Source organism: Pezoporus wallicus, unplaced genomic scaffold (genome assembly GCF_028554395.1).
Source record: "Pezoporus wallicus isolate ANWC-B61680 ecotype Strahan unplaced genomic scaffold, APGP_CSIRO_Pwel_v1 contig_161, whole genome shotgun sequence".
NCBI classification, from domain to species: domain Eukaryota; kingdom Metazoa; phylum Chordata; class Aves; order Psittaciformes; family Psittacidae; genus Pezoporus; species Pezoporus wallicus.
The window spans coordinates 4,687,738-4,703,178 of record NW_026642654.1 but is presented as its reverse complement, the minus strand read 5'-3'; positions in this window follow the sequence as shown (position 1 = coordinate 4,703,178).

Here is a 15,441-nt window from a genome sequence, read left to right as displayed (position 1 = left end):
AACAGAGTTACGGCTGACTTGATCTAGTGTTGGCAATCATCTGCTTCAAGCATGAAGTTGGACTGGATGACCTCCAGGGGTCCCTTCTGACCAACATTTCTGTGATTCTGTGAGGTTAAATGCTTTACTTCTGACATACTGTACACCCCTTTGTATCTGAAAGTTGAAATATAGCTGAACAGTGAAATGAGTGCGTGTTTCTATAATGTTTATAAAATCTGCTCACGGAAAAGACATGAAAATCAAAGTTTTGGCTTGCTATAAACATCACCATGCTTTTTCAGAGAATATAAGACCTTTTGATGTGGTAGTGGAACAAATTTATGCATGGTATTTAAACTGTTTTATTAATTCATGTAGAAGAAAAAGGGATGGTTTAATAAATTCTTACTCTTTCTGTGAAAGAAAAAAAATTCAGCCTTGCTTGCAGTGTAATGCTGGTTTCTGTTACAGAATATTTGGCTAACATAAATACACAGACACATTAAATCACAGTATATTCTATTTATACAATACGCATAAACTAGAATGTGCAGCAGTTAGGAGTAATGTTTATTTTCTTGAAGCTGATGACCATAGTGCTCCAGCTGTGTCATGTGAGGGGAAGAATACCGTACTTGTTGTATTAGCTAGGTTGAAGATAAAATCTTGCTGCTGTAATTTAGGGAGGGAGGAGAAAGAGGTTATTGGGTATTTTTTATTTGTAGACATGATTATTCAAAGCCTATTTATATATAGTATTTATATATGTATACACTACTGCAATGATGAAAATCATTTTAACACCTCATTTTGATCTGCTGAATGCAACAAGGGTAGAAATATGTACTCTAATAAAGGCAAATATAATTTTTTCCCTGACTTCTCTATTTTTCTGCATGCTTTTGGTAATGGCAGAGTGCTCTTGCAGAACTGCTGAAACTCTGTAAAGCATGGCTTTTCTAGCTCCAGTCTCAGTTGCCTGCCGCTTCTCAGGGCTAGCCTGTATTACTTTCAGCACTTGCAAAACTTTTGCTGTTCAGCTACCGCATTTGACCCAAAGCCTTTTCAAGTGGAAAGAGTTTATTGAGGTAACCAGGGCCAGGATCTGGGCTGTGGCTGTTCTGGGGTATGGGAACAGCACCTCGGAGCCAAGAGCAGCCAGACAGGAGCTGGAGCAAATTGGATCAGTCTGGAATCCTACCCCAGCCCAGAACTGTTTTGAATCTTCCTTTTGTCTAATTCTTAGTGTGACCTAAGGACAAAGTAGCCATCTCTTTTGAATGGGAGTGTTGTCATTCATGGCAGTGAGACCCGATAGTTTGGTGGGGTGTTTCTTTTCTATTTTTCTTTCTCCTCCTCTTTGGCATTGCCCATTCTGCTGGTTCATTACCCTTCCCTCCTGGCCCTGAGAACGCAGCGCTGCCTTTTGCTCCCTCTGCAGGGTTTGCTGAGCAAACACTGCAGCGTGGTGATACTGCAAGGCTTGTGTTAGCTGGTATGAAAACAGAGATGTTTGGGGTTGATAAGGCGCAGCGGCAGCTCAAGTTCTGTGTTAAAAATATAAGAGCAGCCGTATTTGGGCAGCCTGCAGTCGCTGCTTCTCCACTATTTTCTGTATGTCTCTGGCTTGTATAAACATTTACACTGGGAGCTCTAGACACAGGCTTTGAAATGAAGGTGCCTTTTTAATTAAAAGTCAGAGAAATGGTGTTTTTGCATCAGCAAACCAAACTTTATACAGACATATTAATTGCTCCTGGAATAGCCCATTAACACTAGAAGTAGAAAAGTCTGAGGGAGCAAGCTGCCTTGGGAGCAAAGACCATAAAGATTTTGGGTTGGGGTTTTTTTGATACCATGGGGATTATTCCCAAAATACAACAGTAAATTTTTCTTTATAAATAAGTAGTTTTCATTCAATATACATTGCACATGCCATAAAGTACCTCAGGACAGTTCATTGCAAGAGGCAGAAGACTGCTGGTGCTAAAGCTGGTGCCTTAAAAATATAACTAATACAACTTTAAACTCTTCTGTGAATGCATGAAAGGGAGAAGCCTGGAGGGAGTTCTTGGTATGGGGCTGTTTTGGGGTTGGTTTCAGCATTGTTTTTTTCTTTTAATGAAAGTCCAACAATGTATGGTGGTGAAGGGGTTATACACACAGAGCCACAACCTCAGGTAGTCCTAAAATGCAGCCCCTCATTTCTGTAACATGTTGGAGATACGTGAAAAAAGGCCTAATTGTAAATGGGAGATGGGAGGCTGGCTGTAAAGAAAACCCAGCAGTGATGTAGAGGAATTAGGGCTGCTGGATGCTTTGGGGCAGAGATCCTCATCAAGACCTTTCCAGCCATTGTGATGTGAGGGACAAAAATAAAAGCAAAATGAGAAATGGGATTTCTAAGAGGAACTAGAGAAAGGGAATAAAACAGAGAAAAGAGCTAAAACACAGCTTCTTGTTTCCAGTACCTAGGTAGTACCAGGTCAAGCACTGAGGTCTGCCTTTTCCCTCTTAAGCGGTCTTGCCTTGTCTCCCATGTGTCTGCTTTGCACAGGAGAGGTGAGAAAGCCGTTTTGGTTTCATTTGCAAAGTGAAAGGATAACATTGACCAAAAGGAAATCTATACCCAAGTGTCCTAGAGGTACTGCTAACAGCAAAACAAAGTTGCAATTACGGCTAAATTTTAAGCTTAGGTAAGGACTAGGGCTTCTTTATTGTTTCATGAACCTGGGAAACAAAGCTCTCAGCTGCAGGATATATGCCTCTATAGTACCATCCTTTCAATAAGGCTTGCTTTGGAAAATAAATATAGACATAATTTATCAGCCTATTTAGATATGTGCTTAAATCACCCCTCCCTGTACTGAAATGTATGCATATTCTGAACCACTTTGCTGGAATAAACCAACTAATGCCAAGGGAACTGTGTACCAAGGAGATACCGTTTCCGAGCTGAAGAATTGATCTGGCTTTTCTAATGGTTATCCTTGGACTGTTTTTTAGCCTCCAGCACTGTCAAGTGTCCTGCCTACTGCCAGCAATCTATTTATTGATACAGGAAATCCATTTTGCCTTGCCTTGCTTTTAATGAGTTTTGCAAGCAAGTGGCCCCTTCCTGTGACTCATTCTGTGTTTTCTGAGCAGGAGATTGTGGTTTTAAGTTTCACATTGGAAAGTAACCGCTGTGTCTGCTTTCCTTGTCTTCTGGAATCTCAACAAGAGGAATACATTTTGGAACAAAGAAATGTAAATGGAGTAGAACAGTTCACGTTTCTTTGCAGAATTGTATAAACATCCTTCTATTCAGGACAGTTAAAAGGACTAGTGCAAAGTGAAAATAGGTCATGTTTTAGAATAACAGCTTTATCTTAGAACATTGCTGTTAACACAGGCAAAAAAAAAAGACATTTTCCCTGACATCTCAGTATGTGTTGGCCCTTTGATTTGTAGCCAATAAATATCCAAAAATTAAACTGTGGAGGCCTTTCTCTGATCTTACTGACGCAGGAAGAGCTCTATTAGCATCTGGTTGGCTGCTCAGGTACGCACAGCTCCAACTGTGACCTGAAGGGTGAGTAGTGAGTGCTACAGATTTCCATCTAATTCCTGGTCCCTCTCATCCCTTTAGGATACTGGAGGCAAAGAGGTTCGAGGCGTGAATGTATTTGTTTCTGACTTCCAAAAATATCGTGGCAGAAGGAGAGGGTTAAGGTAAGCTTGGAACGTTAGCCCTGAAAACTGAGATTTACGTTAAAAGCAGCCATAAATACATCAAAACCAATGACCAGGACAGTTTCCATTCCCCATTGCTAGACACAGCTATTTATATTTCAGGCTCAGTGGCTATGTCTGCACAGATAAATCGCTGCCCAGTGAAGGGCAGGAACTGACCGTTCTAGGGCCCCCTTGCCAACTGGTATGCTTTGGCCAGTGTCCAGCTGCCTGCCTGTCATGTTGGGGTAATCGCTGGCCTCTGCTGACCCTCATACTGTGCTTGGGCATTGCCTGGGGGCCACCGGCTGGCCTGGCCCAGGACCACGCTGGGGACCATGGAGGCAGCATACTGGATAGCTGGTTGTGTGCCACAGCCTGGGTTTGCACCCTGCTGATTTGCAGACATGTCCATGCTATACCTGCGAAGAGCCGGCTCTGGGTTGTGGGTCCAGGCCATAGCTCCTTTCCCACCATGTGTCCAAGCTGGCTGGGTAAGATATTGGTGCCTCTCCTTCCACAGGTTTTGGGATGAGCTGAGATCTCATGGGCTTGAGAAGGTGCTTCAGTTCTTGTGTAGTTCACCTCGATCTCAAGAGGAGGCCCTCTCTGATGCTCAACTGCTTTCAGCTCTGTGCAGTATTAAAGCATGTTAGGGAGGACGAGATGATCTCTGCAGTTCTTAAAAAAAAAGCTGGAAAAATCTAAAAGCTCTGCTAGTACAGAGGCAAAGTGGGAATGGGGGTGCACAGAAGATCATACCTGAGAGAAAATAAACACATTGGGAAAGCAGGAATTCACAGATCATGTTAAAAAGGTGACTTTCCAGTTACACATCTCAACTGTCAAGTTTAAGCTGGCAGAGACAACAATTGGAAGGGAAAATTGTGAGGCTTAGAAACTGAAGCAGCTTTTCTGGGAAAGTACTGAGATGAAAGAAAGAGGGGCACCCAATATTGCCATACTTACTCTCCTGGAGGGATACAGATGTCATGTGAAAATGCAATGCCCTGTATTGTGGACTTAATTTCTGATCCATGTACTGTGTGAATGGAAGGAACACGAGGAATGTCTTTATTTCTTAAAGTATGATGGGGTGGAGTAGTTTTTATGGGAGGGGTTAGCTGTTTGTTTTATGTTGGTAACAAATTGTATTGAAATACAGTGACTTAGGGAGCAGTTCAGCTATTGACATCCTGTTACCTTCTAAAGCACTCCCTGCCCACCCTGAGAGCCCACACAAGTGTTACACCTTCCTGCAAGGCTCATTTCTTCTATCTCTCTGGTCTGCTCCTCTGCACATGTCATTGGCATGGGATCACTTCCATTTTCCTTGGGCCTAGTAAATTCTTGTAAACCAAGGATGTGGTTTCATGGGTGACTGATCTGATCGACTGGTTTGTTACTGCCTAAAGCACAAGGTCACGCTCCCTGTCTTCTCCTTTGCTTCTCCTCATTCTTCACCCCAAACCCTCAAATACTCCCAGGATAGTTTTGTTCTGCATTAGTGAGTTAAATGGGCTCTGAAGGAAGCAGGACCTTATGCTTTTGTCCATGTCCCATGAATGTGCAACCTCTGTTTTATTGTGTCCTCTCCGTCCTATACCTGACCTCTTTGTTCTTATAGTACTAGTCATATAATTGTGGGCAGACCTTTTAGTGACATGCCTGGTGTCTATCAGTGAACTTGAGAGCATGGCTGTAACCACATCCAGATGAGAATATGAGCAGTGACGTACTACAAGTAAGGAAATCACAGGATCAAAACCATCTGCCTGAGATGGAAGGACTGATTGGGAAGCAAAAACCTGGCCCCAAGTCAGGAACAGGATCCAGCCCATGCCCTGCCACAGACATCTTGTGTTGGCTGAGGTGAATCCTTCAATGTGCTTTGTGCCTCAGTTCTCTGAGCACAAAATGGGGATGATGGCAGTTCTCTGTCCCAGCCATGCCCTGAAGATGAGCCGTTAGCACATATGAGATGCTATGATGTGAAACTGGGGCACCAAATGGGTGTTAGTTATTGTAAGAGAGTAGTATATACCAGGGCATCCTGGTTTTTGTGGGCTAAGTCCAAGCAGGGGATCTGCTCTTGGGGTCACTGCATAATGTTTGTTTGCTTGCTGGTTATGTCCCAGGTAATTTTGCAATGCAAGTCTAAATCCTTCAGCCATGCATCCAGTTTGTAATTTAAGCCTGCATAATTTTATCTCTGCTTGCTTACACCCACTGTCTCCTGGTTTACACAGGCCATAGCTGGTTTCTGTGAGAGTTGCCGCATTGATTGATATGTGAAACAGGAAGGTAGGATGTTTTAATGTGGAACGGTATTTAGAGAGATGCAGCATCTGTGTCTAAAGTGAGAGATAGTTACAGGGTTAGACAAGTAGACCATCAATTACTGGAGACTGAGGTTAGGACCATCTGGCTGTTTGAAACAACACCAGGTGTTAGCAGAAGCAAATTTCCTGTGTTGCAACATAGGAGGAAGGCGGCAGGCAAGGAGCAGCCTTGCAGAGCAAATCTCAGCCATGAAGGAGCCCGCTTCTCCTTTCCCCTTTTAATGCTCTCTTGTGGGAAAAATACCACTCAGAGAGCCTGACACACCTGTGTCTCCTGTTTGTGCCTCCCGGGGCTGCTCGGGGGGATGCTGTCAGCCAGGGATGGGGACCCCTCCTATGGGGTGGGTTTAGCAGGACTTGTACCCACAGAGCTGGCTTAGCCAGCTCTTGGCTTTTAGTCCCAGCTGCATCCTGACCCTTGTTGATGCACCTGAGCACCAACATCCTGCTTTGTACACATACATGGTCCTCTTGAAGCTCTCCTACTGCCTGACGCACATTACAAAGTGCCTCTAGTCACATGCAGCCTTGCCTCAGTTTCCCTCCCCACCCCAAACTGTCAGCCAAGGGAGAGGCAGCCAAGGGTGGGCTGGTTGCTGGTGGAGGGAAGTCAAGAGGTGCAGAAGGGTGGCCATCACCCACAGTCTGCTCAGGAGAGGAGCAGGCATTTACAGCCATTTTCAACCATTCAGGGCTGCTGGGCCATATTTTTTAATAGCCCCTGGCTTGGTGTATGCAAAAAAATATTGCCGCATCACCCATGTGTGTATGGTTGAATCTGAGCAAACCTCTCATAAGCAAGTTATGCTGCTTCAAATTTTCTCATGTACACATGACAATAATAATTATTATTTGCATTAAAAAGAGAAATGAACCGTAATGCTGAAATTCATCCAATGCAAAAGTTACACTGATATAAATGTCAGGAAACAATCGCATCTCCCACTAAAGTTGTTCTTACCATAACTATAAGTGTAGCTAAGACTTGATGAAGGCTCTCGTAAAGACAATTTCCAAGGCAAGACAAGCTTAGCAATGTCCTCTCACAGCAAGCAGGCAGGATAAAAATTAGACAAATGCAATCTCAGTAACTGGCAGCAGAATCTGAGCTCAGTTTTTACTAGTTTCTATTTCTATCACTGAGAAACAGCTCTCAGGTTTATTTTAAACTTTAATTATTACACTTTAATTATATCATGATAGAGCAAAAGCCTTTGATTTGGTTAGAAATGCCGAACTTACATGAATTCCCCAATATAACACTGAATTTAGGGAACACAGCAAAGGTTGCTAAGTGACAGTGATGCAGTTCTGTATCAGAGCACTTCCAAAGCCCTACTGCAGGGAAGAAAATGAAATATCTGGGGCCACTGGCATGTGGGCAGGGTGGGCACGCTAAAGGGCTCTAGCTCATAAGCAAGCCTGTGTCTATGTATTTTTAGCTACCTATGAAATGCAGGCTGGCTTTCAGAAACTCTGGGTACTTACAACAGCCACTGAATAATGGCAGTGGTGTGGTGTCCAGGTCACTGCTGTCCAGGTACTCATGTGAAAGGGGATATATATGATGTTAGCTCTGGCTGGATTTGAAAACATGGGTTATTATGCCAATCAGAAGGGCTCACACCGTTCATTAAAATACAGCAAGATGAGTGTTGACTCGGGGATAACATTTCGAAAATGTACCTGTGACAAACACAGAAGTGGAGTTTTGGCTAATGTGAATTTCTAAACATTGCCTTTTGAGAGAGAGTGTCCAGCAGGGAATACTGCAGGTAACAGCATCAACCATGCCTGAAAATAATGTTCTGATTGCAGTTCTTAATTTAAAAAAAGAAGATTTCAGCTGTCTGTTTAAACTAGCTACCTGCTGATTTACTTGTGAAACTGATATCTATGTATTAGTGATAACCACATGCATGACCTTCCATAGTGGTAAGCAAACACTTAATAAATTCAAGAGGTATAAGCACATAGCCAAATAAAACCATTGCCTATTTTCAGGAATGGGATAATAATTTTTATGTTCCTTTTTTTTTGAGAAATATTTTGTCATATATGACTATTTCATATTTTGCACTTAGGGATTAAAAAGTATTTTAATGGTGAGCTATACAAATGTATTGTAGTCATTAACTCCTTAAAATGCATTTTAAAGATTTTATGTGACAATTTGTCAGGTGTGGGCTTGCTTTTTTTTTTATCTGGAATCATTTTACATTAAAAGAAAATCTTATTTGCAAAGCAAATGAAACTCCATCTTCTAAAACTAGGTAAAAATGAGACAGAGACTCAGTTTGACTGCTAAATGAATATATGAAGCTAACACATAACCACAGAATTCTAAGATTGGGTTAGGAAGAAAATATCCAGAAAACTGTATTGACTGCATCTATCCAGCACATTTGCTTTGGTGTTTTGGATGGATTATTGCCTTTTACATATTTCTGTCTTCTTTTGCATCCGTTCCTCTCTCCTTTCCTGGAGACGTGCACTTGCATTTCAAATTGTGCTCTTTTCCTAAATGATTTATTCTTACCTTCCTTAAGACTTGCCTGTTTTACGTGTCAGTGTCAGGGTCTGTTTCTATTTCAGATGACTATGAGATGGGGTTGCATCAGGCCTGATCCTGCCTATATGCTCATCTGCTTCTCTGTTGCCAGGAGGCGAGGCTGTAGAGTTGTGGCAGAAACAAAATGATAGCAGCTGGTGGCACCAAGGCTGTCTGCAAAAGTTTCACAAGGACTCTATTTATTAACCCCTTGAAAACTGCTGGAGCTGCCCTACCTAAATCAACCCTCAGCCTACCCAGTCCAGCAACCTGTTTTAGCTAGGAGTAATGATGCAATGGGCTTGTGCAGAAAAGCTGTGTAACATCACTTGCAGAAATACTTATAAAGTAACCTTTATAAGGGCCTCATATAGGAGCCAGGTGACTGGTTCCATTTGCAGCTCTAGCCTGGCTTTGCACATGCTTTCAACTCCATGTAAGAGCGTTTAGGAAACTTGGCCCCAGGCACCAAAAATGTTGTGGTGAGGGAAGTATTGCTCAGCACAGCTTAAGCTCAGTTTGGGGTTTATCTAAGCTGCAAGGTGATGGATCTGTCATGGACCTGCTGTGCTGGATGAAATGTAGTCCTGCTTGGGCAGCCACCATTGCTTCAGCTTTTCTGTATCACAGCCCAGTGCTGGTGCATGCTGGCCGTGCAAGGTTGAAAGTGTTGAATATGAAAAGCCAGACCCATCTGCTAAATGGCTCCTCTGCTTGATCAGGTCCATGCAGGCACGTGGTAGCTCATCTGACAGCAGGTTGCTCCATGGTAAAACAAGCCTGGCCAGCAGGAACACAATGCTGGCGTCATGCCCTGAGTGAGTCTGCTCTCGCAGCCAAACTGCTGGTGCCCCAGTAAGCACCCCAGGATATTTGAATGCCTCAGGCTGAGAGCAGTGGTGCTGAGGATGATTTTGGCCCCTTGGTTGTTGAATCATTTCCTGTGCCTTATGGTCCATGAGGTTGTTTTGGGTACAGCCCTGAGTAAACACCTATACAAACCACTTTGCAAGTGGTCCTGGGTGACACCTTGCAACCACCACCCCTGCCATTTTGCTCTGCAGAACAATGCTGGGATCTGCATTACAACCTCCTTCCCTTTGTCTTGGTGGAGGAGGATCCAAAAGAAACCAAAGAAAGAAATAATATCACAACTGTCTTTGATCTGATTGAGAAATGCATTCTCAAGAATAATATGTGAAAAAGGCATTAGAATTCTTGCCCGCTCAAAATTTCCCATTGTCTTCTAAGCAGCAAATACTTTGGTGTATAGTTTGTTTAGCTGGATTCTTTTGCTATGATGGTCTGTCTACACTGACTAAATTCTTGTGCTAATGGCTCCACGATGCTGCATTTAAAGATTATAGTACATTTATAACCCACTGATTAAAAAAAAAAAAAAGCAGCTGTATAAAAGCCAGGTATTAGCTATTATTAAATAAAAATAATTTACAGCTTACCACAGTCACAGTGAATGAGGTCGACTCACTCAGAGGCTTTAGGACGTTTTTTTCTAGTCTTTGTTTTACGAGACTGTGCATGAAGGATGTTAGCTCAGTTGGAGATTTTCTCTTTTACTCAATGCCAAGGTTTTCAGAAGTGACTAATGACTTTGGGTGCCTAACTGGAAACATTGTAATAATGCCTGAATTTCAGAATGGCTGAGCACCCATCATCTGAAATTTAAGTCCTTTTATGGTTGTTTAAATTCAGCTCTCAGGACTAAGATCCTCTAATTCATCAGGAACTCTTGAAAAGCTTGGAAGTTATGGAAATATATTTAAAAATTTAAGATGCAATTTCCTCCTTAAAAGCCTCCCCATACCCAATTTTCCATGTCCTAATATGTGTGGAATGAGAAAAAAGGAATTGGCAATTATTGAGTGCAATATCCTTTGATTTTATGATAAAGAAAACGTTGTGTTCATTTCTTTACTACAGCGTGGTAGCCCTGCTTGTCTGATAAATTGTAACATCCATAACCTTGTTTTTAAAGAGCATTGTGTCAGTTTTCTAGACCTTCAGCACAAATCAATGAAATGACTGTGGGAGCTCAGTCTGTGTTTTGCAGCAGTAGACACAGCTCTGTTGTCTGTATATAGGCAGGAATGATTCACAGGTAGTAGCAAGCACAAAAGGCTTGGGACACCTGGGGATGAACGTCCCAAGCAGACTGGCAGTACTCTTTATTTCATAGACTTTCTGGTGCTGTGCTGCCACAACCCCCAGTTACTTAGTGGATGTTAGTATTACCTTTCACTAACATTGCGTTTGCAGATACCGAGTCATATCTTTGATGTCACCTGGTGCAAACTAACATCAGTTAAATGATGCCATTTGGCACCAGGTGGGCTTAGTATTTCATTGCTCGCTGGAAGGTGAAGCCTTCCCTTAGATAGCTGGAGAGCTCTGGCTGATTATCTCATAAAAGTCAGCTATTGCATCAGGCACAGAATAGGAGGAAGTTAGTCTCTTAAATGAATTGTAACTGGAAGCTTTTAGCCTGTCTAGCCAGGCTGTTACCCACAGCTTAGATTAGATCTGATCTTTTTATGCTTCGCTACAGGTTTGCTTTGATTGTCTCCCCATTTTCCAATAAACACTGTAAGAGACCACTGGGCAATTACTGAGGAAGTCCCTGGGAACTGTTCCCAGTAAGTCTGATCCGTGCCATACAGGGTATAAGGCGCTTGCCCAGGATCACATACTCCCAGATGCATAGGGCACACAGATGGCTGTTCCCAGAAGTGTATGCCAAGAAGCAAGTTAGGAGGGGCATGGGAACAGCCTTGTGATGCAGCCAGAGACAGCGGTGGGAGACTGAGGGCTGCAGCTGGAATGTAAGAAATGAAGCAGTGTGTTTGGTTTTGAAGCGAGAAACTCAGATTCTTTAAAGTACACTGGGCATCACTGAGCACCCAGTTTTACAGAGACAGTGCTACACAGTGCTGTGAATCCTACATCTCTAACTGATCACTTCATCACCCAGGTGGTCCTGAAAATTTAGCTCCAGGCAAGGACAGAAGAATAAGTTTATCTTGGCATCTTCTACTCTCTTTTATTAGAGGGTTGTAACATCTATTATTTCCTCCCACTGTTTCCCCACATCCTACCTCTCTGAGCCTGGACTGAAATCCTGCTCTCCTTTCTGTACTGGCTACCTTCCATGTCTCTGTCTTCTTATCCCCTGCCTGCGTCCTCTCTGCGGCTTTGGCCAGGTGACCCACTGTCTCTGTGAAGGACATAGTGTAGATAGCAACTCCTTGTACATTTTATTGTAACTGTATTTTATTTCTTCTTGTTCAGATGAGCCTATTCCATTCTGCCATATTGAAATCCACCAAGACCCATGGGAATCCCCCAGTGTGCAGCCCCAGCTGCGGCCAGGATCTCCAGGACCTCACTACCCACATCTATTCCTCTGTTGGGCAGGCTCCTCTCCTCCTGACTGCGTGGCTGCCGAGTCCCAGGTCTGCTCAGGCACAATGGCTGGCCGAGAGTAGCCATACCCTTTTAGCAGTTAGGGCTGCACCACCTGTAGCTGCAGCAAGACTTTGCTGCTGTCCTGCATCCTCTGAATTACCAGGCTGGCAGCCGAAAACCTCAGCAAGGCAGACACCACGGTGCTCAGGGCAGCCTAATGCCATGTGGCACTGCACTACTCCTTCTACTCCCTCTCTCTTTGCACGGTGTGATGTGCTGGAAGCGTTGCAGGAAAGGTAATAGACAGGTAAGGAAACCTGACTGCCCAGCCACCCGTCAACTGATGGTGAGCAGCTTGTACTCCTAGGCATACACTGATGCCTGGACGCTTCTGTTCATGGTACCTATGGCAGAGCAGTGTCTGCAAACACCATGCTGCTACAGCCCCACTGGCTGCACCCAGGCAGCAAAGTCCTCATCAGAGGCACAGCTGAAGGGAAGGTGACTGCTGCCCCAACTATGTCCCCTTCTGCACTGGCAGAGTGATTTTGGTAGCATTACTGAATTTTCCTGTTCCTAGCAAACAGCTCTAAAAGCTCAACTGCTTGGTGTAGGCTGAAGCTCACAGGAGACGTTTTCATATTTACTTGGCTACATGACTGCTTGTATCTGTCAGTGCTGTGGACATCACTGCTTATGTCTTGATGGTGTACGGCCCTGTTGGGACCACTCTAGGGGTTTCCCTGCAATAAAAGTCCAGGGAAAGTTCAGTCACCCCACCCCACCTGTCCCGTCCCTGTACCTTCAGCAGTCTTTTCCACCCATGTGAAAAGCTGGTGAAGTGGCTGTTGGCCAAGCTGGTGACCTGATTGGGTGCTCCTCCTTCTCCCTTTGCTTTCCCACCCTGCAGCCCTGTGGGATGCCAAAGGTCTGGGTTTCCCCTTTTCCTGGCAGGTGTTCATGAGCAGGGAGCGGGACATTCCTGTGGGCTTGTGGGGACTGGGGTTTTTCTTTGTTGATGCCACAGTGGTGGGGACACAGCACTGCACAGCTCTGGAAGCAGAAATAAAGCATAGTATAGCCAAGACAGCCTAAGGGACCTAATGGATACATCAATGGGAAATGGTGTCCTAACAATTTCTCTGATAAGTTTCAGAAAGAGTCAGCGCATATGCCTGTGTCCAGTATATATGCCTCATTTTTCTTTCCCTTCATAAAATGAACCTAAACCAAAAGTGCATTTCACTCTGAAATTATGTAAGAAGAAGTAATTGGTATCAGGTTCTGGTGACTTCAGGAGACACTGGTTTACTGCTGCCAGCACTGCAAGTACCATAGCAGCAGCAAAGGCAGCAAACTTGAAGGTGGAGGATCAAATCAATCCTCATTTGGGACAAAAAATGCACAGATGTATCTTCATCCCTGTAGGAAAAGCCCCGTGAAGGTAAGAAATATACTTTGTTCTGTTTGTCAGACACTCTTTATTTCCTTCTCTGTCTGTCCAGCAGTGGCTGTGTGGTGCTGATGAGCAGCACAACTCTGCTCATCATCTCTGTGGGCCACCCTTGCAGATACCACATCCTTGAGAGGTCTTCCCCAGCTCCATCCCATCCCAGCACAGAACCTTCCCCTCCCTTTCGACTCCCCTCTTGGGCTCTCAGGCGCCTGAGCCTAATTGAGGCAGCGGCTGGTTTTAATATGAGGTCTGAACACTGAATTATTTTTTGGGGGGATCCTAAATTGATTTCAAAAGGCTTGTGCCTGGTTCCCCCCATCCAGGCCGCCCCGCACTGCTCTAGGAGCGTCGGGCCGGACTTTGCAGCCTCCAGGAGATGGTGCCCTGCTGTTAGGAAACAATGCTGCGAGCCGCAGTCATTCCAGTTCACTGGCACAATGTCACACAAAACGCTTTGTGTCTGTCAGCACATTCCTGGAAGGTCACAGGGAATGATGAATGCTCCTGTGTAGGAGCTGAGGAGGGGTTCCCCCCCCCACCTTCTTTTTATTTTTTTTTCTTCCCCACGAATTGCATCACTTGGCAGCCTCTTGGCTTCATTCGACTCCTGTGGTTACAAACCTTCCCAATTGTTGTGAGCCTGCTTCCTCCACAACCCCACTGTGGCCAAAGCAGGATATTCATGACTAACTGGCCTGGAGTAGCTGGATAACGTCCAGCTACTTTCCACAGCAGAGTTGCTCACTTCCCTCCCCCCGAGGTCTGAAATATCCTGTGGTTCTGGTTAGCTTTCTCTCCGGATGCACATCAGCTAAAGCATATGCATCATCATGTGATACCCAGGGTTGTTTCAGAGCAGCTAATTGTGACAGGCTTTATTTAGCTGCCATGTATAAAAGGATGAGTAAAGCACTTCAGTGTGAAGTCAGAAGGATATGTGACTTGATCCTGAATGAAAAGCTGCTTTTCACTGGCATGTAGCAATGGAGTTCTCCACTGAGCTTTCCCCATATGTCTAAGATGTTTAAATAATTCCAATAAACTATGATGTCATCTTTCCAGCTCCTTTGCCATTTCCTATGATTTAGTTCATGATTTCTTTCCTCTCTGAGTTACTAATTGTTCACGGAGCTTGTGCAACTGGGTGAGACTCTTCTGTTTTTTCATGATGCCTAACCCCGTACAGAAAGCACAGACCTTCTTGTTTTAACTGGGGAAAATCACCTACATCCAAATTCAGCATTACTTCTCAGTGGGAATTTACCAATACCTGAGTGCCAGTAATGACCTGGCACAATCCAGCCATCCTCACTGAAGGGCACTTTGTTGGTATAGGGAGTATCTGGATGGGGAATGAATAGTGTTCAGGAAAACCTGAACATTTGCAAACAGTGTTTATGGGCATGTTCACAAGTGAGCACATGTCCTTCTAAAGGATGAAGACACATTCAATAGCCAGGACAGGTAAATGGCCTTCAGTATGCCTGCTTTTGTTTGTACACATGCAGGAGGGCAAAGGTGTTGAGGTCTCGTTCTCTGTCCCTGAATCTGTCTGACAGCATCAGTACTGTTAAAATGTCTTTGCCTTCAGAACAGGATGGCTGCATCTAACCTGCCTGGTGAATAGTCCCTGGTCTAGTCCAGCCCCTGCACTTTGCAACATCCCTAGCTGTGCCCAGGAACTCTTTGGAGGATGCTGGCTGGTCCATGTCAGAAATGCTCCTGGTAGTGCTGCAACCATTCTCCGGTTCGGATGATGGGAGCCTGTGCGTCTGCCCTGGCTCTACTTAACTTGCTGTTACGGATGTGGCTGGACAGACTCCTGTGGGCTGTACAGGGCTCACCTTCAGGACTGGGAATCTTTATTCTGGATAGAATAAAAACATCCAGAAGAAACTGGATGGGGAGAGAGGCGCAAGATGGAAAGTAAATGCTGTGTGACAAAGAGGAAAGTAGAGTTCAGTAGGAGGCTA